General features: G+C 45.3%; 1 long non-coding RNA gene across 1 annotated transcript; it reads left to right on the forward strand.

The window, feature by feature from the left end:
• The first annotated feature begins 4,824 nt into the window (after positions 1–4,824).
• On the forward strand, positions 4,825–18,884 carry LOC106992966 (uncharacterized). The gene is made up of 2 exons (XR_013402483.1): positions 4,825–7,738; positions 18,018–18,884. It is a non-coding gene; the product is annotated as an uncharacterized LOC106992966 (long non-coding RNA).
• Positions 18,885–26,982: the final 8,098 nt, after the last annotated feature.

Consider the following 26,982-nt stretch of genomic DNA (forward strand, 5'->3'; position numbering starts at 1 on the left):
AATTTCACCAGCCAGTCAGGAAGGCTGAACAATGTTTCCTCAGCCCATGGTTCACAGGGGTTCTCAGAGGGCCTTTGTGGGGAACTTAAGGAGTTGTTCCTTTAAACAAGGTGCTGGCTTATCTCACACTTTTAAACACCCTTTCCTTTCAAAGTTAAGTGTTTATCTCCTTGGGAATATGAATAGGTACAACCTTTCGGGAAAGCAATTTGGCAACTGGCATTAGGAGCCTTAAAGGTGTTTTCTGACTTGACCTGGCCATCCCTCCTCTAGCGCTCTAGCCTAAGAAAATAATTGGAGATGTGATCGCAGATGTATGTACAAGGATGCTTATCACAGCACCATTTATGATAGTAAATCACCTAGAAACAGCTTAAAGGCTGGAAAAACAAGGGAAGGGCAAATCCACTCGACAATGGAATATTATACAGCCTTTAAAAATAGTGTTTTCAAAAAAATGTTTAATGACATGGAAAAATATTCATGATAATGCGTTAAGTGGGATAAAAAGCATACAAAACCAATAAATTCTAACTTTATTAAAAATAGTTTGTTTAGGCACACATTCCTAGAAGACAAGAAATAAGCAAATACAAGCGAGAGGAGTTTGGTTCTAACCTCAGCTCTGACATGTGCTAACTGCCTACCATTGACTAAGTGATTTAAACTCTCTGGATTTTTTTTCCCCAAGGTTGTGGTGAGGATCTGAAAGAATGTTTGCAAAATTCCTGGCACAAAGAAGTTGCTCAAAAAATGGTAGTTGTTGTTATTATGATTCGTATCCCTATTATACTAGTAGGAGTTTGTCAGTGACAAAAGCTGGGTAAGAATAATTTTTGGGGGCAGTCTTCCTTTGCCCTTGTAACCCAAAAAGCATCTGAGACAGGTCTCAATTAATTTAGAAAGCTTATTTTGCCAAGATTAAGAACACACCCATGACACAGCCTCAGGAGGTCCTGATGACATGTGCCCAAGATGGTCAGGGCACAGCTCCGTTTTATCAATCAATATACATAAGATTTACACTGGTTTGGTCTCAAAAGGTGGGACAACTCACAGCAGGAAGGGGGTTTCCAGGTCATAGGTACAGAAGAGACAAATGGTTGCATTCTTTAGAGTTTCCGATTAGCCTTTTCCAAGGAAGCAATCAGATATGCATTTATCTCAGTGAGCAGAGGGATGACTTTGACATCTGTCTGTCCTTTGTCCACAAGGAATTTCCTCATGGACAAATTGTGAGGGAGGTATGTAGCTTTTTTATGTTAGTAGCTATCTTTTTGAGGAATAGAATGGGAGGCAGGTTTGCCCTAAGCAGTTCCCAGCTTGACCTTTTTCTTCAGCTTAGTGATTTGGGAGTCCTGCGATATAGTTTCCTTTCGCACCCTCAACTCACGCATTGTCTTCTGTGAGGTGGTCCTGCCTACAGTGTAGGCGCAACAAACCCAAGCGGTGAAGCAAAATTATGACTCAAATAAAAGCTCCAGACAAATTTATTGATGGTGCGTTTGGAGGAAGGCAGAACTTCCTCTGGCTACTCAAAGGAAGCAAGTGGAGCGTTTAGGAGAGGAACCTATTTACTGGGTCGAAAACAAATGATAATATACGTCTGTATAGCACTTTGTGATTTAAGATCTGATTATCTTATAGGAGAAAACATCCCTGTGAAGTATTTTCTATGGTTTTATCTCCTAAATAATAAATATTATTAGTTATTTATTGTTACATAACAGATTACCCCCAAACTTAGCACTTAATATCAACATGCGTTGCTATTTCAGTTTCTCCGGGCTAGGAATCCAGGTGCAGATTAGCTGGGCTGAGGGTCTCTCTCAAGACTGCAGTTAGAATAGTGGTCAGGGAAGCAGAGCTACCATCTTCTTGAGGTTCAGCTGGACAGCATCCACTTCCAAGCTCACTCAGTGGTTGCTGGCAGGATTCAGTTCCTTGTGGGTTGTTGGATTGAGGCCCTCAGTTCCTCAATGGCTAGTGGCTGGGGGCCCGTTGAGTTTCTTCCTACATGGGCCTCTGTAGAGCAGCTCACAGCATGGAAGCTAGCTTCATCAGAGTAAACAAGTTGGCAGAGAGGGAGAGAGAGAGAGAGAGACAGAGAGAGAGATTGATCAGATTTTTGTAACCTGGCCTTGGAATTCACATCCTATCACTTTTGCCATATTCTTTTTGTTAAAAGCAAACCATTAGGTCCAGCCCACATTCAAGGGGAGGGGATTACACAAGGGTGTTGATATCAGAATGGGGCTATTTTATTTTATTTTATTTTGAGACACAGTTTCGCTCTGTCACCCAGGCTGGAGTGTAGTGGTGGGATCTCAGCTCACTGCAATCTCTGCCTCACAGGTTCAAGCGATTCTTCTGACTTGGCCTTCCGGCTAGCTGGGATTATAGGCACCCGTTGCCACGCCCAGTGAATTTTTGCATTTTTAGTAGAGATGGGGGGGGTCTCACCATACTGGCCAGGCTGGTCTCGAACTCCTAACCTCCTTGGCCTCCCAAGGTGCTCGGATTACAGGTATGAAACCAATGCTCCTGGCCGAGAATGGGACTGTTTTAGAAGGCCACCTACCACATCCCTTTTTTACGGCAAAGGGAACCAAGTTTTAGCCCTAAATCAACCATAGAGGAAGACTCAAACCAGAGTCATTACTCTGTCCACTCTGTTGTGCAAACCTTGCTCATCCTATTCCAACATCATCCTTATGTGTAAAGGCATGCGTAGTGTAAGTTACTGAGCATTTGAGAATTTTCATATCATGTGAAATTCCCAGTTATCTACAACAGTTTATGATATTCTAGGATGGGGGCATATTTTGGAGACAGAGAGAAAAATGTAGTGATAATTAGAAAAATATGCAGAGGCTCCATTACCTACAAATGGCATCCATAGTTTTCACAGAAGAGGGCCTGGAAAATAGTTCTTAGGCCATTCAGGGTAACAGCAATGATTAATTCCAAGCTGTTAACACATTTTATTATGCAAATACTCCAGCAACTCAGCCATGGAGAAAGTCCGGGCACCGCCCCCACCCCATTCACTCTGGACACTCAATTTGCATGGAAATGTGGCACTTTCACTCAAAGACAAGACAGTATGGTTCTCCTTCGAGGGGGGAGGTGGGAAGATTAGGACGTGGGTAGGGGAGGTGGCTAGAGGGAGATTCAGCTACCCATTAGCGACATGGATCATTTTAAAGCCATTTGTGGTTAGAAAAACAATGGTATTATCTTAATTTAGTAATTAAATTGCTCAAAGCAGGAGAGATAAGCAGAGCCTAGGGTCAATTCCAGGCGCACTGAGTTTTGAGCCTTCCAGGAACCAGAGTTGAATCCTGCATCACCAAAAAGAAGGCTCTCATCACGTGAGCAGTGTTCAGTCTCGGCAAAAACGTAGGCTTTCCTTTCAGGGGAGAGAAAAGCAAGCAAATATAACATGTCTCTGGGAACTAGATAGAGTTTGAAGTCCATGAGTTTTTAGAATGGTCAGTGCTTGATATGAAGGAGTGATCACAGATGGCTTTTATGGATCTTTCCCACTTAATAATAGTTAGGTGGGCGCAAAATTCTGTTAAATGAACAAACAACTTCTGGCTTCTGGGGGAATGTAGCCCTGGGGTGTCTAAGTCAGCCATTGAAGAGGAAAATCAAGAGTGCAATTGGATGCCTGTCAAAAGATGGGCCAGGACACTGGCTGGACTGACTTGGAAAGTAGAGGAAAAGTGTTGCAAGTTTAGGACTTGAGCTGTGTGCAGTGATCTGGGAGTGAAAGGGGTTTCTAAGACCAGAGCAAAGGTGAGCTTAACACTTTCTGGGAAGCCTCTATTTCTAGAAAGAGAAATGGAGATGGAGCAATTGGCAGAAAGTCAGGATGTCCACTCATCCCCACACACATACTGGGAATGAAAGGAAGTGGAATCATTCTTTCTTTCCAGTAGGGAAGCAGTTCATGGCAGGGAGAGAGTATGCATCCAAGATGTATTTCACTCGCGTCCGTGTGAAGAGACCCCCAAACAGGCTTTGTGTGAGCAATAAAGCTTTTTAATCACCTGGGTGCAGGCAGGCTGAGTCCGAAAAGAGAGTCAGTGAAGGGAGATAGGGGTGTGGCCATTTTATAAGATTTGGGTGGGTAGTGGAAAATTACAGTCAAAGGGGGTTGTTCTCTGGTGGGCAGGGTCAGGGGTCATAAGGTGCTCAGTGGGAAAGCTTTTGAGCCAGGATGAGCCAGGAGAAGGAATTTCACAAGGTAATGTCATCAGTTAAGGCAGGAACAGGCCATTTTCAATTCTTTTGTGATTCTTCACTTACTTCAGGCCATCTGGATGTATATGTGCGGGTCACAGGGAATATGATGGCTTAGCTTGGAATCCATGGCCTGCCAATGTACCCCAAATCTCCTTCGTAATTCGTGCTTCTGGCAGTGAGGTTTCAGAAAAAGTTTGTTTCTGGAGTGTGTTATCTTCTTCCTTGTATCTTCCATTATATGCCACCTTGTAGGCATTGGAGGGGACTTCTGCTCTATTTTCACTGTGTTCTTATAAGCCTTCAAGCAGATAGGGTGAGTGTTACCGTCCTCATCTGAGAGAGAAAACCATGGTTGGCTTGGAGAAGTTCAGTGATTTGCCTGATAAGTAAGGGATAGGTGGTTTAAAAATCGTGTCCCTGATTTCTGTTTTAGAGCCCATCCCATCTCACCAAAATACCTGGGAAGGCCAAAGCTGGCTTGAAGAAAATGGCAGGGAAAGGGAGTCTGGTTACAGAGGGGATTTTCATGAGAAGCCACTAAGCTTTCTTAATAATGTCTTGTGTTGATAGATGCACAGAAAGGGAGGAGGCGTCAGGGAGACTTGAAGACCAAATTCTGACTTTCTGGCACAGCCAATTGATTGACTTCTAAGAGCTCCAGTTCTGTGAAGTTCTCTGGTGACAGACAGGAGAGGACGAACATTACCAAAACAAACAAACAAACAAAAAAAAGCGGAGGAGATGTGATACAGCCAAAAGGTCAACAGCCTTGAGGACAGAAGACCTGAATTTTTTAGTAGTCTTAGGGTGCTACCAACTCACTGTTTAACTCTGTGACCTCAATCTTTCCAGTTCTTGTTTTGCTCATCTATAAAATATGGACTAGATGATCTCTAAGACCTTTCTAGCTCTTTCTAGAAGGAAGCCAAAGTAAGACAGACATGAAATCAACTTCCATTCTAGTCTTTGGCAATTGTTCACCAGATCCCAGACTCTAGGAACCCTAGCTTGTCCTAGAAGTCTCAAGTTCTGGGGATCTTGCAACTTTCCCTGATTGTGAAACAGTGACCTTGGCTATGAGAAGAAAACTGGCCTCTCCTGAGTCACCACTTCCTTGTGCCACTGCCAAAATACATGACACCAACCAAGAGTTCCCATTCATCATCCTCACGTCTGCCTGTGACTCTATACCATCCCTTGCCTTCTGCTTTACCTTCTCTCGCTTGGCTTCCACCCTCCCTGCCCCGAATCACAACCACATTGCCAGAGGTAGGCACGGAGTTGACTATTGCTCAGGAACCATGGGGAAATGCAAGATAGGTTCCTTGTCCTCCAGGAGCTTAAAACATAACAGGGAGAGAAATTGATCAATAGTCAATGCAAATCCAATCCAAATCCCAGCAGGCTTTTTTTGTTGTTGTTGAAATTGACAAACTGATTCTAAAATGGATGTGAAATGCAAATGCCTCAAATATTTAAAGCAATTTTGAAAAAGAAAAACACATTTGGAGGACTTATACAGTACTATCTGACTTCAAAACTTGTGGTGTTAGTGCACAGACAGACAGGATCAATAGAACAGAATAAAGTCTAGAAATAGACCCATGCATATAAGATTAACTGATTTTGACAAAGATGCACAAGCAGTTTAATGGGGGAAAAGGTAATCTTTTCATCAAAGGAGCTGGAATAATTAGTATTTATATGCAAAAAGAACTTCAACCCACAACTCACACCACACACAAAAATTAACTTAAAGTGGATCACAGATCTAAATGTAGGGCAACAACTATAAAAGAAAACATGGAGAAAATCAATGTGACTTTGCGTTAGAGAAATAATTTTTAAATAGGACACACATGCACACACAAACCAAACTATTAAACAAAAAATTGATAAATCAGGCATTATCAAAGTTTAAAATTTTTGCTCTTCAAAAGACACCGTTAATAAAATAAAAAGGCAAGACAGACTGGGAGAAAGTTTTTGCAAAAAATATATCTGATAAAGAACTTGTATCCAGAATAAAGAAAGCACTCTCACAAGTCAATAGTAAGAAATCAATGCAACACAATGAAAATGAGCAAAAGATTTGAACAGACATTCCACCAAAGAAGACATGGCAAATAAACACATGGAAAGATGCTGAACATCATTAGTCATTAGGGAAACGCAAATTAAAACCACAAGGAGATATCACTACATATGCACTCGAATGATCAAAATTAAAAAGACCAACAATAACAGGCACTGGCCAATTGTGGAGCAACTGGAACTCTCATTCACTAGAAATGCAGGATGACACCGCCACTTTGGGAAAGACTTTGGCGATTTCTTATGTAGTGAAATATACACTGACTGCGTGTGACTCAGCAATTTATCTGCTAGCTATATTCCCAGGAGAAATGAGAACGTACATCCACACAAAGACTTGTATTTAAATGTTCATAGTAGCATTCTGTTATATTAAGGGAAACTGGAAATAACTGAAATACCCATCAAGTGATGAATGGGTAAACAAATTGTGATCTATACATACACTGGAATATTACTCAGTTCTAAAAAGAGCTGAAGTACTGAAGTACTTTATGCATGCAACCATATGATGTGTTGATGAGTGCAATAATGTGGATGAATCTCAAAGAATATGCCATGTGAAAGAAGCCAACCACAAAGGCTACATTCTGAATGACTGCAAAATGCAAAACTCTGGACAAGGCAAAACAATAGTGATAGAAGACACATCAGAGATTCCCAACAGCCATGGGGCCTGGATGGGGGAGATTAATGGCAAACAGGTGAGAGATAATGTCAGTGTTCTACGCATAATTTTTGTGGTGGTCATATGGTTGTATACGTTTGACAAAACTCATTGAATTGCACACTTACAGTTGGTGAATTTTTGTTGATTGAAGAAAATACAATGTGGAGAGAGAAAACATGTTTGTGTGAAACAAACAATGCAAGGTAGAGTCAGAGAGAATGCCTGAACCAGAGCTGTAGACTGAGCACTATAGAAGATAAAAAATGGGACCCGGAGCCCCCAACTCTGCGTGAGATGATCCAACAAAGGCGGGAGAAAGAAGACCCACGTGGGTGGGCATTGAGCGCTTGGTAGGATTGGCAAAGGAGGAGGGGAAAGGGCAGGGGCTCAGCCTGTGGGCAGAACCCTGGGGAATGCCAACTTCTACAGGTCGGGCAGGGCAGCGGTTCCAGCCCTGGTGGTTTTGGTCAGCATCTTTACAGTAAGCCGTGGGGAAGTGTGGAGTTGCTCGAGTGTGGCAGTGCTTTTGGCCTTGAGCCCCACACGCAGGTCACTTTCATCAGAACAGGAAAACGAAACAGGCTCCCCTGAATGATTTATGGGAGGGCTTGTGTTTTGGGGATGTGATACTGCAATTTGTGTTATAGGACCAAGACATCTGTTTCCAGGGAGGTGCGTTCTCTTACCATGAGCCTTTCCCACGAGGGATCTTTTGCCCCGGTAAGAGTTATCCATTTTATCTTAGTTGCATGTTAGCATAATGGGCCTTCTGGTGACAGGTGGCCTCACCAGAACCTCAGTGTGCATGGTCTGGGGACAACTGGGAGGTGAGCAGGAGCTGCCTCGGTCCTACCCTGTCCCTCGGATGGCGTCCAGCCATGCAGTAAGCTGTGTGATTAGGGAGCATGCCAGCCGTGAGATGGCATAGGCAAGCTCCCACTTCACAATTAAGTTTTAGCCATTTATTTGATTAAATTTCAGTTATGCTAACTGTCCCCATGTGGATTAAAGACCCTTGCTGGGGAGCTCTGCTGCCAACAGATCTTGGCCCACAACCGCTTCTCACCAGGAGGTACAGTTCCCTAGGGAGGCCTGAAGCCAGGGGAGTGCAATTGTAGAGTATCCTGGCTAGGGAAGCTTTGGCAAGCTTCTTGCTCAAGTCCTCACATCACAGAGGACAAAACTGAGGCTGGCTTCAGTCACCAGGAGACAGTAGGGAAGGGACCCACATAACGGCCACACAGCCTGTCAGGTGTTGAGTCACTTGACAGTCATTTGACTCATTCCTTTTTGTCTACAAGCAGTGGGGGTATGGCATGGTGCATGTAGATGGAGACACAATATGTACTTGTGCCGGACAAGCACCCCACCTTCTACCCCTTCTCAGAAGGGGAATTTGGGAGGAGGTTTGCCCCTGCCCACTTTCACCTGTCAGACAGGTGGAGGAAGAAAGCCCCATGCAGAATTTGATTGGGGAGGGAGGGTTAGTACTAGCCACACCTTATTATTATTATTTTTTTAACCCCACCTCTGTCTGCTTTCAAAAGGAATCATGAATCCTCAAATCTTAGGAAGATTTTTGTCTGATACGACTCCTGGGGACTTTGGTCAAAGGGTGTCTGAGATTCCTGAGGCCCCACCCTGCCCAGTCTTAATACTCCTCACTAATCCCTTTTCACCCCGAGGTCGCGTCCACATGGTGCTCACTGTCTCCTAGCATGTCTGGGTGAATCCTGCTGGCTCCCACCCCGCCAACCTCCTGCAACCCATGATCCCCAAGAGTGCATTATGCAAGATTGTGTGTGTACAAGCGCCTTCCCCTACACTGTATGTGGGATCAAATATTCATTGTATAAGTAAAATTAAAATGTATTAACTTTCCTTCCAGATGCCCCCTGATAGCAAGTTTAATTACTCTGGACATAATTAAATGAGTTTAGGAGATTAGAAAATATAAAGGGGTTGTGAAGACTATATATTTATGGGGAAAAAAGGGAAATTTAATTCTGAAGTCTGTTGTCATTTGGTGGCTAGTGTGCTGGGGCCTGGGAGGGATGGGGGAAATACTTGGGTAATGGTGGAATGAGGTCTTCAAGAGGCTTGAACCAGTTTGGATGCATCAGTCTCTTGGCCCACAAATGTAGAAATACAGCAGACTTATGCCTGGGCATCTTTATTCTGATGCAGTGCGGACTTTTCCTGCAAGAGCCAGGAGCTTGGGGCAGGTGTAATAACTGAGGAAACGGATGCACCAGCAGACAGCTGTGCTGTGAGCCTCACCTTTCCGTTCAAGGGAGCTTGCCCATCTTGCCATAGGCTTTCCCTCCTGTGATAGGCTTTCCTGGGGCCTGCAGCAAAGTCTGCAAATGTTGAGAGTGTCTTCAGTTACAGAACTGATACCCCAGAGCGCTCTCTGCCTTGCTTTTCTCTGGCCCTTGTTCATCGCCTACCTCCAGTCAACTTTAGCCTCACCTTTGCCCTAAGGTAAGGAGCAAGGGTTGGATGGTAGATTCCAGGTGGAGCCAAAAGACCCTTAGTCTAGCTGGTTCATCAGACACTGTATTTCTCCATTAAAAAACCCAGACATACACATGCACACTCATGCTAACACATGTACACTCACTACTGACACATACACATACACACTCGCATGAACAGGCGCTCACATATGTTCACACTCTCACTCATAAACTCACATGCACACACTCTAATACACACATATATGTACACTTGCATATACACATTCGCTCATCCACACATACATACACTTACTTGCACAAAGATACACTCGTGCATACTCGTGTCCACACACTCAAATGCACACACACAGATATACAGTCAACGAGATGCTCCAAACTCAAAGGTGAGTGTTTTGGACTTTTTGGTTAGTTTTCCTACAATTCCTTCTTTTCAGAATCCAGTTTTTTCAGCTGGAGGAGGTGTCCTGCCTCTGAGTGAGAAAAGCTGTTGTGGTTTGTCAAATTTTTTAGCTGCACAGGCGGAAGGATATTCTTCCTTGTGGTTTAGAATTACACTCCAGAAAGTTGCAAACAGATTTCCACACCCTCCCTTAAGGTGCCTTCTTGTGCTGTTTTAAAAAGGAGGGCTCTAGAGAAGGCACTGATATATATATTTTTTAATAAAAGGAAAAATAAAATACAAGGACATGGAATGAATAAGGAGAGTGAAGGGAAAACAAGCCCGAGGAGATAAAGTGAAAATTCTCTTACATTTGAGACTTGGGCTGGAGATGGGGGTTGGGGACTGCCAACTGCTATAGTGGTGTTTAGAAATAAAGAGTCTGTGTTATGTCTAGTGGTCCTAGTATTTTGTGTTACTCTGACCCCGGCATTGTATCATTTCAATGCAGTCAGGGTGTGCAAACGTTCAGTTCTGGTTGGAGGAAGGTATTTTGTATTCAGGCCAAATCTACACTTCGGATTTGAAATAGGGGAGTGGGGAGAGAAAGGGCGGGGCTGGCAGGGGCGAAGGTCAGTGTTCATAGGTCTGAGACCATGTTTAATATCACATGACACCTTTGTCAAACAGCATGTCCCCCCTTCCCCCCTACGCAGGGGCTGTCTGGGTTTCTGTACCTTGGGGACTGTCCTTTGAGTTGCCTTCCCACCCAGACTCTCAGACTTGCTTTTCGTAAACCAGAAGAAATGCATGAAATTTGACCTAGTCCACATTTTTTTTAATGTGGTGGCATGAGAAGCTCTGGAGGGTCATGTTCCCCGTCCTCTGCCTGGTCAGGCCTGTCTGCATCCACCTCCTGGGGTCCTGTGGCAGTCTGAGGCCTTGGGGATTGACTGGAGGCTGCGGAGAGGGGAAGTGGTGTCATATTTCATGGCCGCATCCTTGAAGGTGAGCCTCGGGTCTGCAGCCCAGGGTCGGGTCATCTCCTGAAACCTCAAAGGAGATGAATTAAACCTGGGCGGTCAGATGCATTTGAAATGGCTTCAGAGAGCAGTGATTATGGCTTCTGAGTTTCAGGGTTGTCTGTTGCCCTGTGGTGAGGGGCAGGAACAGGGGAGTATGGGCTGACGGCCAACCTTTCATTTCTGTGGCCCATAGTTCACCTCTGGCTTTGGTCACCAGAGCTTGATGATCTTTGCCTGATCCCTGGTAGACATCTGTCCCTATCACCATAGTCCTCGAAAAAGACCCACTGACCTGGAGGAGACCCTGGCTGGGAGGGTACAGTGACATACCCCAAGGATGCTTTAGGAAAGGGGGCAAGACTGGTGGATACCGTAGTCACTTTCCTTCTTCATCCTTCAGACACTGATTATTTGAAGACCAGGGAAAGGAAGAATGAGCTCCCAGTGGAGAGCAGTTTCCTAATCTTTGCTTTAGACTTGCAGCATTGTTGAAACTTTACTTGAGATTTACGAAAGAGAGATACATCCATGAGTGAGCACAAGTAGCAAAGGCAGGACTTAGAGACACACAGACCTGAGTTCAGATCCTGAGTATCACTTGAAACTGTGCCTTCTCTGAGATCCTTCCTTCTTCATCTGGAAAATGGAGACAATACTAACTCAGTTGTGAGGTTATTGTGAACATGGCATGAGTTATTGCAGGCAGAGTGCCTGGCATGGAGTTGACTCTTAATATACATTAGTCATTATTTGGTAAGATTTATATCCAGCCCTTATTTCAAAGAGTTAGAGGCGATTTAGACAAATCTGTGGGGCAAAGGCAGAGTTTCAAAATGTACATTTTGGCAAAGGGAAAGGGAGCCCGCTCAGAAATGAGGCTTGAATTCCTCAATGGACGAATACTTCTGAGCAAAACACAATTTCCCTAATTTTAGGAAGCTGGAGAATCCTTCACTCCTCCGTGTATTATGGAATCCTTCCAGAAACTGAGCAGTACCCCTAGGATGAGCACGAATGCTCGACACCCTGTTTAGACCAGCTGCCGTTTTGAAAGATGTTCTTAAATAGATCAAGGTCAATTTTACCTGCTTAATGACCTGCTTGGACAAAGAAGCAAGGTGCCAGGAACAAGCTGGGGAGATCGGACAGTGGCATTGTGCAGAAAAGCCCCAGCCTGGGGGCTGATGACTCACACTAGCAGCCTTGGCCCTGCTCCGCCTGCCCTAAACCGGCTTCCAGGTGGCAGAGGTTGCTCTTTGAAATGAGACATAATCTTTGCAGTATGCCTGGGACATCACAAATCACACACAGCACTTCGTTAATTCCTATCTTCATGAGCTTCTTAATTCATGTTTTCTCTACTCTTAAAAATGTGGGTCCCTTTCAGTGTGGTTGATGTCTGCTCATGCTACTTCACAAGTTCTAACATCAAGCAAAAAGCAGGACAAACTGGGCAAGGGGAGATACTGTGATATGGCAGAAAGAGTAAGAACGACATTTTATTTCTCATGTCACCGATTAGCCAACCATCAAATTTTGGGTAGTTCAGGCTCCTCCCTGGTGCCTCAGCTTTTAGGTCTGTGAAGTGGGGTAATGTTATCTACTCTCGCTATGACTTTGTTTTGAAATGTGTTGAGATAATGGATATGAAGGAGACAAAGTGTTCTGCATATTGTTTATTTACCCCTTTAGCCTTTGAGTCCTCCTTGGAGAAGCTAAGCCAAACTTCATGTGGCCAGATAGCCTGGGTTGGGACACAGCATATTTCCCCAAATATGAGCAACCATCATCGAAGACCCTAACAGGACAGTCTAGACTCACTCAACCCAGTGGCAGTCTAGAGGGCTCAACAAACTGCTGGACACACCCAGGGGTTCAATGCTCCCCCAGACTTCAGTGTGAAATATGGCAAGATCTTCAGAGGTATCCCTGTGATGCTCAAAAGTCATGAAACTTGTTGGGACAGGTTGGTATAGAACCGGAGTTGGCAAACTGCAGCCCAGGGGCCAAATCCAGACCATCACCTGCTTTTGTACATTATGTTTTACTGGAGCACAGCAATGCCTGTTCTTTTATGCATCTATGCTATCTAAGTCTATGACTGCTTCCAGTGGCAGAGATGAGTAGTCATGACTGAGATTGGCCCTCAAAGTCAAAAGTATTTACCATCTGTCCCTTTACAGGAAAAATTTTCCCTACCCATCATACAGAATATAGATTAAAATATGCTATCATGCAAACCTCCTAAGAATGTGTGGTTTCCCCAGTTTTTAAGCTTATTTTACTTATGAATTCCTATTTATATGTCAGAGGAGTTAGTACTCAATGGTGAAACAAGTGAAGTATCATTTTATTTGTTTTTTCCTTTTTTTTTTTTTTTTTGAGTTTCCTCTGTACAAGAGACAGAAGAAAGTTGACCATCTATATGCCAGGCACTTTACTTATGCCAGCACCTTTGCTATTTATGATAACCCAATGATTTAAATGTTTTACACATGAAGAAAGTGACCTTCAGAGAGGTTAAGTAACTCAGCCAAGATCACACAGCCAGTATGGGATGAAGCCAGGATTTCAATTCAAGTCTGTCTAATTCAAATGCTAAGTTTTTCCCACCATGCTGCCTCCATGCCCTTTGGCATGCTCTTTGAAAGGCCCTCAAAGACTAACTCTAGAAGTTATTAGCCCTTGGAAACATGAACTAAAGCCAATGAGTTACTTTTTGGGGCATTTTGTAGCCTCAGTTCCAATTGTGGAGTAAAAGTCTTGCTCACTTGCAGAAGGGATTTTAGGCATCAAATTGAGTGATGAGAAGGACTTCTTGGGGCTAAGGGATGCTCAGCAGAGCAAGTTTCCCCTCCAGGTCTGACCTGTCCTTATTGGTCTTTGCTGTGTAGTTGCTTGGTGGTAGCCCTGCTTTTTGAAGGCAATGGGAGTGTCCTGGATTCTGGAAGCAGCCTGGGCATGGGGAACATGATCTGTACTGGCTGAGCTGAGCTTCTGGACTGAAGCCAGCCTGGGAGAAGAGGCATCTGATTCGTGATAAGGATGAGGGGCCAAGGGCAGCTGCAGCTGCCCTCAGCTTAATATATGGTCAATCTTCTGATGAAAAGTCTGAGGGTTAAAGGTCAGCTTTGAGTTGACTCTCAATATACCTGCCCTCCTCTTGCTCCCTGGGGAAGGAATTTTTTTCTGTAAGGTTAATTCAGGGTAAACACATTTTAGGGAGAAGCAGAAATGGTAAAGACGTTAAACAATTTTTTTTTTTTTTTTAAAGGAAGGAAGCCAGTGATTTATCTGTTACACTCTGGGTTGCAGATCTTGGTAGTACACATGTCTAATTCTTTAAAGGTTTGAAGCTTCTTGGGTTATGAAGGGATGATAAATAATAAATAGTAATTAAATTAAAGATGCGCACACTGGACCCCTCTGAATTCCAGGAATTTTGAAGTTGGACTCACCCTTCATCATAATTCAGACTCCCCACTGAGGATGTGCTGGCTGGTCTGCGGGGAAGGGACTTCATGGAAGCTCCTCCACAGCCTTCTGAGCTGTCATAGTTTGGCATCCTCTGGTCTAGGAGAAGCAGAGGCAGAGAAAGAGAGCCTCGGGTGGGGCTGAGGCTGCGACTGCTGGGAGAGGAAGGGGAGAGGCTGTGGGGCGAACAGACAGACATTTACGGGAGGAGTTTAGAACTATTGTGTTCTGGGTCCTCTGGGTCCATATTTATCAGATCTCTATCCCCTAACTTGAGAGAAATTTGGAGAATAAAGGATTGTTTATGCAATAGAACTGTGTAGTTCACTGGGCACTGGGGTGTTTACTGGGAAAGTTCAGAAGAGCCAGGGTTGGCTCTACTGGAACAATAAGGGGTCCATGATGGGGGCTGAAAGGGCAGATTCTTCAGTCTCAGGTAGAAACTTTGAGTTACCCATTTACCCAAGGCTGAACCACCAGTGTAATGTTGATACTCAAGCCATGGCCCCAGGCACTATCCACGATAGCACATTGCAGCTCATACTTCAGGCTATGCGGTTTTGAACAACTCAGAAGCATTGGGATAATAACTCCTGGAGGGGGAGGCTGGAGAGATGTGAGGGTTAGTCTTCAAGGAAGCCTCCACGGACAGAGGCCTTGAGAGCATCTGGAAGGGTGTGGGGGAGGGGGAGGGGGACAGAGTCCTGGGAAAGTCTGTGGGCTGAGGGATTGGTGTGTGGGGCTGAGGTGGGCAGGGCTGAGCCTCTGCTGACCTCTGAGTTAAGGAACTCTCTCTCTCTCTCTCTCTCTCTCTCACACACACAGTCATACCAAAAAAAAAAAAAAAAAAATCCAACACTTTGTGGTCCTGTTTATTCTCAGACAGGGAGTGGACAGCCTTTCGGAGGTGTCCAACTGTGCCGTCCAGCCAGACTGACATCTGTGGGAGTTCAGGGTTTTAAATGTTTAGTCTGTGCGAGCCCCCCAGGCCCCAGCGGGCCCCACTCCTGATAGGCCGGACTTAGCCATCGACCCCCACTCCCTCCTGAGAAAGGGAATCATGTGGGGTTTGTAAGAGGGAAGCTCGGCTCCCCATGAAGTCCAAGGCAGAGGAGTGGTCCTGGGCTGTCATCAGAGTTGTAGAGAACCTCAGCCTGGGGACCTAGATGGGACTGTAGGTCAGAAGTTGCCCCCTCCCCGACCTTCAGCCAGCCGTCATTTTCTCCTCTGCAGGGAAATGGCCAGGGCCAGGCTCTGCGTCTGGTCCGGGCTTCTCTGTTCCCATAGCCCTTCATCCTTACTGCTGTCACTGCCCTGACACACAGGCCTGTAATTATTTGTCTGCATGTCTGTCTCCCCCGCTCCTCCCAGCCCAAGTAGCTCTGTTTCTTCGAAAATTTCTCTTTAAGTCTCAAGTTTCTAGCACAGCGCTTGGCACAGAGCTTTTGTTTAGTTAAAGCTCTTGGAATTGGGCTGCTCTGAACTCAGCTGAACATGCTTGTCAAAAGCCCTGAAGTCCCCTGGGCATGATGGAGTTTGGGGCACACTTAGGGAGAGGGCTCTGCAGACCTCTGAGCTCGCTGTCTGCAGAGTCCTGGGCCACAGTCCCAGAGTAACCAGTGGGCAGGGGCTGCCCTTTGACATGATGTTCAGCTGTAGTTGTCGTCAGCCTGTTTGGTGATAGAAAAGGGACAGCTGGAATCCATGGGGACAAGGAGGGGAGTTGAGGGGATCACTTCTATGCTGCAGCATGTGCTGCGGTTGCTGCTTTTCTAACTGGAAGTTCTGCAGGGGCTGGGATGGGGCACGCCCTGGGAGTGATGTCAGATTGGGTCGAATAATCACCTACTTCTTGCCTGAGTAGCAGCAAGCAAACCACAGTTAAATAAGCCTGGTTTAAAAAATACATTATTCCTGGCTGGGCGCAGTGGCTCACGCCTGTAATCCCAACACTTTGGGAGGCTGAGGCGGGCGGATCATGAGGTCAGGAGATCGAGACCAACCTGGCTAACATAGTGAAACCCTATCTCTACTAAAAATACAAAAAATTAGCCGGGCGTGGTGGCGGGCGCCTGCAGTCCCATCTTCTCAGGAGGCTGAGACAGGAGAATGGCGTGAACCCGGGAGGTGGAGGTTGCAGTGAGCTGAGATCGCGCTACTGCACTCCAGGCTGGGCGACAGAGTGAGACTCCATCTCAAAAAAAAAAAAAAAAAAAGAAAAAAAAACTCAAAAAACCCCAAAAACCAAAAAAGCATTATTCTTGAAAATACGCTTATTAACCAGTTTATGAAACACTTTGTCCCTCAGGGTTCCCAGGGACTAAAGGGTATGAAGATGCGTAAAGTAAAACAAACAAGTTCAGAATGCAAATTATTTACATTGATAAACATAATTTATATTCTACAAATCAATTAGCAGAATACAAGTTGCAAAAAAAAAAAAAGGGAAAGACACAAACGTATGTATTAAAATTGTGTCTAATGTATTTAGTGAGCTGCTGAATTTAGTGGTAAGCTCCAGGAAAGGTCCTCGACCTCCTGGGGTCTCTCTTTGGCAGCTCCTGCAGTTTAACCAGTTGTTCTCTGGCCATGGAAGCTTGAAGTTTGGAGATTCTGCATCTTTTCATGCCAAGGACAACTCAGGAGATAAGCCCGGCTTCTCAGTTCTTCAGTCTATGTGGTTTGCTCCAATGTTGATCTATCTATCTATCTATCTATCTATCTATCTATCTATCTATCTATCTATCTATGTATCTATCTATTCATCCATCCTCCCATTTAACATTCCTAGAGAGCCTGCTATGTACATTGTACAACACTGACATTGCTAGGGTGATTCCAAAGAAATGGGATATCCTTGCTCTGAGAAACTCACCATTTAATTCAGAGGTTCTTAACCTCTGCACTGTTAACATTTTGGGCAGGAGAATTCTTTATTGTGGGGGTCTGTCCTGTGCATTATAGGATTTTTAGCAGCATCCCTGGCCTCTATCCACTAGATGCCAGTATCACCTCCTCCCCCCAGTTGTGACAACCAAAAATGTCTCTAGACATTGCCAAATGTCCTTGGGGGTAGAGGGTGAAATTGCCTCGTTGGAAACTGTTGGTCTAATTGGAGACAGACACAAAGTAACCTAAGTGCTTTAACGGATGCATGCTCAAAGCATTATGGGACTAAGGGCGGGGAGCAAGTGTATGCTTGAGCTGCATCTTGAACAGTGCGTGGAAGTTTGCCAGGCAGAGCAGAGGGGAAAGGGCATTTTATGCTGAAGGAACAGTGTGCATGGGTGCGAAAGCATTAAAGAGCATGGCGGGCACGGGCAGAGAGAGCTGGATGTGGCTGGTGTGTAGGCTGAATGATGATAGGAGGAGGAGGAGATGGGAGAAGGAAGGCCAGGAACAGAATGAACAGGACTCTGACGCATTTGGACTTCATCATTTTTCTGACATTGGAACCAATGAGATCTTCACATTTAGTTAAGCCTGGGGTGGGGTGGGGTGGGCTGCTAAGATACCACTCATGCACTAACTAGGCACTCAAATAGAATAAAAGGGAGGTAAGTGACTTCTACCTGGCCTTCCTCTTCTTTGATCATCTCCTCAACCTTTTTTCTTTTTCTTTCTTTCTTTCTTTTTTTAAGATGGAGTCTTTCTCTGCTGCTCAGGCTGGAGTGCACATGACAGACCCCTACAACAAGGAATCCTGCTGCCCAAAATGTCAACAGTGCAACCTCCACTCACTGCAACCTCTGCCTCCTGGGTTCAAGTGATTCTCCTGCCTTAGCCTCCCCAGTAGCTGGGATTACAGGCACCTGAGACGTCGTCATCTCAAATGTGGTTGTTCAGCCTCAAAGCTGAGCAAGTACAGCCTTTAGTGTGGGCAACAGTCTTTAGTGGCTGGTCAATTTTTGTATTTTTAGTAGAGATGGGGTTTCACCATGTTGGCCTGGCGGGTCTCGAACTCTGATTTCAAGTGATCTGTCTGCTTCGGCCTCCCACAGCACTAGGATTACAGACATAAGCCAACACGCCTGGCCCCCCAACCTTAATTAGAAAGTAGAAGTAAAGTGAAATGAATGTAGTTTCTATCTTATTTGTCATGTGTAAACCAAGATTTTTCCTGGGAGCAGAGGAGAGGATGAATTCAGAGTTACTGTGGAAGAGGTGGCCATCTCCTTTCCATACTATAAAGTTGCCACTGGGGAGGAGTTGCCCAGCCAGGGACTCCATTTCTTGGTCCTTTTCTTACATCTGAGCAGAGACACAACAATTCCTCATCAGGGGAATGTGAGTGAAAGTGGAGTGTACCTCTTCCAGGCCAACACTCTTCTATATCCTTTCCGTCTTTCACCAACCCTAGGGAGTGAAGCTTCCGTGCATGGCAGAGCCTCACGACAGAAGGAGCCTGGCCCCTTGAAAGACTGTGTGGAGAGAACTGCTCACAGACTGGAGCACTGCCCAAGATGTTACACGAGTAAGAAATAAACTTCTGTTGTTTAGTCACTGCACCTTAGCCTATGCTAACAATTACAGAGTCTGCCTTTGCTAAGTCAGACCTAAGAGGTCAGACATCTATTTTGTTGCCAGCACTAAAGACTGTGCTTGCTCAGCTTTGAGGCCGAACAATCATATCTGAGATGGTGACGTCTCAGGTGATGTGTGCATATGTGGAGCAGAGCTGCTGGGAGGTGCTGGCTTGATCTGCATTCCCGTAGCTTGCAGTAAGATTCCCAGTTGACAGCTGCCCTCTGCACTTTTACCCTTCCTTCCCACTCACCACCCATCACTTCCCCCACTGTTCCCTCCAACCCGCTGTGTCCCATTGATGAGGAAGTTTCCCCATGAAAAGCTGGAGGACCTCTGCCTTGGGATTTCTGCTAAGTCACCAGGTTGAGAACTTGCTGGAACTCCTTGGAAAGTACAAATGCCCATTGCTTCTCTTTTGGTGGTCTGGGCCTTAACACTCCAGGCTATCAGTGTATCATCTGGGCCAATTGACTGCGTCTAAATAGTGGAATTCTTTCTGTGCTCCTGAAAACAAGAGGGCTGCTTGGTGTGTGTGTGTGTGGTGTGTGTGTGTATGTGTGCACACACGTGTGCATGCTGTAGGCCTGATATTAGACACAGACAAGTAAAATGTTATGCTTTTTTTTTTTTTTTTTTTTTTTTTTTAAGATGGAGTTTCACTCTTATCCCCCAGGCTGGAGTGCAATGGTGTAATCTTAGCTCACTGCAACCTCTGCCTGCTGGGTTCAAATGATTCTCCTGCCTCAGCCTCCCAAGTTGCTGGAATTACAGGTTCGCGCCACAACGCCTGACTAATTTTTGTAGTTTTAGTAGAGACAGGGTTTCATCATATCAGCCAGGCTGGTCTCGAACTCCTGACCTCAGGTGATCCACCCGCCTCAGTCTCCCAAAGTGCTGGGATTACAGGCGTGGGCCACTGCGTCCAGCCAATGTTATGCATTTAAGTGTGGGGAGCAGAAGACTGGATATGCAAGAGCATACATCTGGATACCTTTTACCTCTTGACTTGTGGGGAAAATGACTCTAGGATTTTACATGGAGCTTCCTGTGTGCATGTTGATGACTGCTGGCAACAAGGTGGCAGGAAGAAAGACATTGCTTTCCAAACTCCTTTTCCCAAATGATCCTTTCTCAGTCTGTCTTACCTGCTTGTGTACTGTTCAACAGAGGAGGGGGAACAGGGAAAAGCAGGGGCAGTTGTGAAAAATAGAAGGGAAACTTGAGTGTACCTTTTTCTTCTCCTTCTCTTTCTCCACCCTCAGTCATCATTAACAGAAAAATATTTTTAAAAGATCCCTTGATGGCATCCCCAAATGTGAAGTCTGACATTTTCTTAGCTGATGGCCTCCTTTGTGAAGGTATTTTGTGTCCTCCCAGCATGCCTGCTGGATCCCTGGTTTGCCGCGGTTGCTAAGGTAAATACTCTTTCCATTAAGCAGCACAGCCCAAGAGTGGCCTAAAGCTCAAATAAATGACCAAGGAGCAAGTTAAACATTCCCTGGGGCGATTTTAACCTATGCAATGGCTTTTTGAAAAAATTGCCTATTTTTTCATGCTTTGGCCAGGGGGGTGTCTCTTATTCCCTTCTTTTTTATTTTCCTTTCAGCTGAGTACACCTTCTCTTTCATTTATTCATGCACTGCATGAAGGATGGAAGCAGGATGAATAAATCACAGAGCACTGCCCCTCTCCCCGCTCAGGGTTTGTGAAGAGAGCTAGAGCAGAATACAGTCCAGGCATTATGTCAACTTTGGGGGGACCTGGGGCAGGTGGCCGATTCTCACAGAGACCCTACTTCCCTTTCCTGTGAAAAATACCACAGCCCAACAGCCACTGGAGAACAGTGTTCTTCTGGAAGCTTCCTCTGGGCAGGAGGAGTCAAAGATCCTGGTCCTCAGGGACACTTGAGACGGGTGTGCCCAAAGCTGTGCACGATGGTTTGGTTTGTTTTGTTTTCCTTTGCCTCAGGAAGAATGTGTTCACAGACCTCAGGACAAATCGTTTAAAAAAGTGTCCTGACAGTTGTCATGCTTCATCACTTGATTTAGAGGCAATAGGACAGCCTTATTTTCTTCTAATCTCTGGCGGTTGAGGAGTCTGGCTGGCTGGCAGAAGGCGGAGATTGGCTGAGGGAGTCATGAGTGAGCAGGGGCCTCTGGTGCCTGCAGCGCCCCTCAGAAAGAACGGGTCTCACCGGAAGACCACACTCATCTCCTTCCTGGTTACCCAGTGTGGGGATTTGTTGCTTTGCTGAGTGTGTTTTGTCTACATTCATGGCGCCCCAGAACCGTGTCTGTGTTTCCCACATTCTCTTTCGTGTCTGCCAGAGCAACATTCTCAGCAAACCATCTGAATGCAACTCCTGTGATCACAAAAGTCAATCATTGATGGAAATGAAGACCAAGACCCTGATTCCTCAGGTCGGCCCTTTTCAAACCACGTTTTCTCAGAGCTCCAGGAACAACAGGAGTTCTAGGGAGAGGTTTTTTTTTTTTTTTTTTTTTTGAGGCAGAGTCTTGCTGTGTCACTCAGGCTGGAGTACAGTGCCTCAATCTTGGCTCACACTGCAACCTCTGCCTCCCGGGTTCAAGCAATTCTTATGCCTCAGCCTCCTGAGTAGCTGGGACTATAGGTGCACACCACTAGGCCCAGCTATTTTTTTTTTTTTTTTGTATTTTAGTAGAGATGGGGTTTCACCATGTTGCCCAGGGTGGTCTCGAACTCCTGAGCTCAGGCAATCTGCCTGTCTTGGCCTCCCACAGTGTTAGGATTATAGTTGTGAGCCACCGTGCCCAGCCCCAGGAGCGTTCTTTTTAAAAACATGAATAGATCACGTTAGTCTGCTCATTGCACTTGGGACAACACTGCACCCTGAGAGCGTGACCTGCCAGGCCTGGTGACAGCACCTCTTGGTCTTTGCCTATGGTGGTCTCTGGACCCTTTAGCCTCCTCCACGGTGCCTGCCTCAAAAGCTCTTCCTCCACCGTTCACATGTTTAACACCATGTGTCCTTCAGGTTCCAGCTTGAATGTTTGCCCTCAGAAAGGCCTTCCTTGACCCCCCAGATGAGGTCAGTTTCCCCTAAAGCGCACGAGGCCCACACGAAATTACTTAGTTATTTGGTTAATGTGTCTTCCCCACTAAACTGTAAGAGCCACAGGAGAAGGGGCAAGTCTGTTTCGTTTTCAGATGTAGCTCTAGCTTATGGCATATAGTAGGTGTTCAACAAATATGTATTTAATGAAAGAAGGAATGAGAGCATGGCACCGCCTTTCCGTGCTGGAATGGTGTCTGGACTACTTATTTTTTCATTCCCATTCATCAGATGATCAGTCAGCTGTTTAACAGGGCAGATTCAAATAATTTTGAGAGCACACTTTTTAAAAGGGAGGGAAGATTGGGCCTTTGAAAGCACCTTGTTTAGGCCTTCAAAGAACATAGACTTTTTTTTTTTTAGATGGAGTCTTGCTGCAACCTCTGCCTCCTGGGTTCAAGCAATTCTTGGCCTCAGCCTCCCGAGCAGCTGGGATTACAGATGCCCGCCACTATGCCCGGCTGATTTTTGTGTTTTTAGTAGAGACTGGGTTTCACCATCTTGGCCAGGCTAGTCTTGAACTCCTGACCTCGTGATCCACCCACCTCGGCCTCCCAAAGTGCTGGGATTACAGGTGTGAGCCGCGGCGCCCGGCCTAAGAATGTAGTCTTTATTTCCCTTCCTGATGTGGGAAATCTGAGCTTCTGATATGTGTGTACCGGGTCTGGATCCTGGATTCTTAGGAGTGACCCGGATGTTCTGGAGGCTGTCCAGGGCCTGGGAGCAGAGACCTCACTGCCCGTTGCTGAGGCCTGACCTCTTTGTTCAAGCAACCTCTTTGCCAAACCACCTCAGGCTACAGCACCAGGCTCCGAGAAAACCTTAGATCAAGATATTAAGAGAATAGTTCTGATACCTACCTCCCTTTCCTTTGGAAAAAGCCCAACTTTATGGCCCTTTTAGGAAATATGGGAGGGGAAGGCCCATAATGTAACTCGGGCAGGAGTAGGGGGTGGGGGGCGGGGAGATGGAGGAGAATTCTTAGGGTTTTGGTTCTTGACTCTAAGTCAGTCTGTTTTTGTACTTGTGTCTTTTAAGCTTTTCCACATGTGCCCCAAGGGCCCGTCGGTGAGTGTGTTTTATAAACTGGAAAAATGAATAAAAATAAGACCCAGAAGGCAAACACCAGAAGGAGTGTGAAGGGAAAAGTGTTAGTTCCTCTGTACCTCCCAACTAGGCCTGACCTGCATTTGTGGGGGTCCCAGGGTCAGGCTTATTTGGCTTTGTGGGTAAAATGTGGAGTCTTTGCTCGGAGAAAGCCTGATCAGTTTTTGTACTTGGCCTGCTCCACTCAGCATTAATTAACTTCAGGAAAGTAAAAGGTGATTCTTTTTTATTTGGCTATCTGGCTCCACAAACCTTGTTGGCTTCCTGTCCCATAGGTGCCGGATTGATGGGACCTCAAATGTGTAAAGTCTTGCACAGGAAATCCCCCAGCATGGCCATTCAGAGGCTCTCAACTCCTGCTGGACCCAAACACAAGAAACTAGGAGGCCCAGACCCCGTCTCTCATTTTGCACCTCAGGAAACAGTACCTGAAAGAGAACTCCATTTTCTTTTCTTAACGTTCTTCAGCTAAAACAAGAGGGTGTAGGGAAGGGGCTATTTGGAAAAGAAATTCTCTAAATTGCCTGTAAAACTGAGCACAACCCAAGAACCAAATATTTTGAAACAAGCATATTTAGGAAGTTTGAGGACGCTTTAAAATATCTCCAGAAGGTTTGTGTTTACCCCAGCACAATGTCTGTCTTGTGACCCAAAGCTTTATCTTCCAAACCTTATTTGAGCAACTTCATCAATAAAAACATTTTAGAGAATGCACATCTAACACATATATACTTATTATAACTTTCATACACATACTTTTGTACTAATATGTTTTGTATTTTTAAAAAATATATCTAAACACAAATTTAAAAATGGATACAGATGAAATAAATCTTTAAAAATAGGGCTGGGTGTGGTGGCTCATGCCTGTAATCCCACCACTTTGGGAGGCCAAGGTGGGTGGATCACCTGAGGTCAGAAGTTCAAGACCAGCCTGGTCAACATAGTGAAAACTCGTCTCTACTAAATATACAAAAAATTAGCTGGGTATGGTGGTGGGCACCTATAATCCCAGCTACTCGGGAGGCTGAGGCAGGAGAATTGCTTGAACCCAGGAGGCAGACTTTACAGTGAACCAAGATCGTGCCATTGCACACCAGCCTGGGCAACAAGAGCAAAAGTTTGTCTCAAAAAAAAAAAAAAAAAAAAAGATTTTATCTATTAACTATCTGAAACCCTTTTTGTTCTCATTAAAATAAATTAATCAAATTTCTAGTGAGAGCAATGGGATTAGATAGGCATGATTATTTTTAAAAATCTTGGTATAATACTTTGTGGCACAGTGAGTCAAAAGCCTGGCTCTGATTTTCAATACTTGGGCGATTATAGCTGAGAAAGATATGTAAGACATATAAATCTAAACAGAGGAAGGGAACTGGACTCTCATTTCTGAATTCTGGCCACTGTGAAGGCACAGGTTTTCATCTGTCACTATGTGCTAAAAGCAACCCAGCAAGTGAGGGTGTCACTGTCAACTGCTCCTTGTCGTGAGATTCCCATCTTTCCCTCGAGACATCTCAGATACCACATGTGACCTTGACCCTGTGTCCCACAGCAGTGGTCACTGAGTGTAAAGCCTTTTCCTTGAGGATTGTGGTAGACAGAATGCCCCCCAAAGGTGACTATGCTTGAATCCCTGGAAACTGAACATGTCACCTTCTATGGCAAAAGGGACTTTGCAGACGTGATTCAGGTTAAAGACCTTAAATTAGAGGGAGTACCCTGCACTATCCAGGTGTCTAATCTAATCCCATGAGACTTCAAATGCAGAGAACTTTCTCTGGCTGGAGTCAAAGAGCTGTGACAAAAGAGGTTGTCGGAGAGATTTGAAGTGTGAGAAAGACCCGACCTACTGTTTCTGGGGAGCCCACCTGGAAAGCATGAGAAGTGACACAGGCAACCTTTGGGAACAAAGACTGCCAGCCACAAGGAAAAGACAACAGTCCTCCAGCCACAAGAAACCGAATTCAGCCAGCAATCTGGACAAGCTAGAAGAACATTCTTCCCCAGAACCTTTAGGAGGAAGTGGGCCTTGCAGATACCCTGATTTTGTCTTTTGAGACACTAAACAGAGGATCCCACTAAGTTCAACTGGCCTATAGAAACTGATATATGTTTGGACTGTTTTAAGCTGCTACATTTGTGGTAATTTATTCTGGTGGCAACAGAAAATGAAAGTAATTATATATTAGAAAAACTGAAGGTAGAAGCTCTAATTCTTTCTCCCCACACTCCAGTGGTTCATCATGTGCCGCATTCGGGGTGTGGAAATTCCATTTTGAAGACACCATCATCCAGGATTCTAGCCCCAACCTGGGAAAGGTCCTGGAGAGAACTTTTAGCATGTATTTCTGAGCCATTCACACTTAACCCAGAGAGAGAAGGTGTCCTGCCCAAACGCAAAGCAGCAAGGCGGTAGTTCTGGACATAACCTTAACAATTGCCACCAACTCTCTGGATGTCCATCCGTCAGCCCTATCTAGTCTTTCTGTCTGCATGGCAATGCGGGAGATATGGCGATGAGGGCCAGGATCGCAGAAGTCAGAGTATCCATGGCTGGAGCTTCCATTTTAAATGAAATATTCTTGCTTATGGCTTCACGGTATCCTTTCAGATTTTGCATCTGGCTGTACTCCAGATGTTTATGTAGAAAATTCACAGTAGACATGATGGTGGCACAGGTCTGCAGGAAGGATCCTTTCCTACTTACAGAGTGACCCAACGTGGCCGATCCCTTCAATATTTACAACAGCTGGGTGAGTGGAGGCATGATCAACTCCATTTACCCATCAAATAAATGAAATTTCAGAGTGGTTACACAATCTGCTTGAGGTAACGAGGCCAGCAAGCCACAGAGCCAACATACCAGGGTGCCTGGTTCCACAGGAGTCTGGGAAGAGGGCGAGGGAGATGGGCACAGGATGTATCACCAGGATACTGGGGGAAGAGAGAATGTTGATGTGTGGGGCAGCCTGCATTCTCAAATCAGGAGCACTGGGTGCTGCTGCGTTACAGTGAGTGCAGGAGCCTGCCGTTCCGGGCCTCACTCTGCCCAAATATGTCTTGCTCATTTTCACTGCCATATGTCTGCTCGTCCCAGTCTGTTTGAGGTTCCCTCCTGTTCCCTCTCTGCCTCTAAGTCCTTCAAAAAGCCAACTGGAAGTGCCTCTTCCAGGCTTTCCTTAGCCTTTCTTTATTCTGTTGAACTTCTATTATGTTAATTGTTCAAAAGATTAGTTCTGGCACTTACCCTATGCTGCTTTGTATTACTATTGGAAAACAACAGTGGCCCTCTCAACCACATCGGGTGGATGGTACATGCCATGCTTTATACATTCCTGTGGCCCTGCTGTACCTGGCACACACAAAAAGGGATTAATAAATATGTATATGCTGAATGAAAGAATGGAGAGATGCTGTTGATTTTCTTTGTTCTTTCTTTTTCTCTGATTTCATGTCAAACATAGTTTTCTCCCTTAATAGCAATCATTGTTTGTTTTATGTGTACAGTGGGAAATGTGAGCCTCCACAGTCTCAGCTGGATGAATAATAGTATATCCACTTCTCCTAAGTCACAAATGTTAAACTGGTTTAAAGGTACGATGTAAAAAAGTAAAGCTCTATTAGGCTTGGCTTGGCCTTGGAAGAACCACAACACCAACATACCAGTTTCATGGTATGTGTGATTTCAGGCTCTGATCCCAAGGTTCCACCACACAGGACCAGCTGAGTTAACATCCTCAGTGGGTAGCCCTGGCCATCCTAGGTTGGCCTTTCCTGTGCTCCCACTAACCAGCAAGCCAAGCCCCATGCCCCCTGCCTGGCATTCAATGCCTGCCAAAGGAACTTTGCAAATACTCCAGCCAACTTGGTCTCCT

This window comes from Macaca mulatta, chromosome 13, assembly GCF_049350105.2.
Source record: "Macaca mulatta isolate MMU2019108-1 chromosome 13, T2T-MMU8v2.0, whole genome shotgun sequence".
Classification (NCBI taxonomy): Eukaryota; Metazoa; Chordata; class Mammalia; order Primates; family Cercopithecidae; genus Macaca; species Macaca mulatta.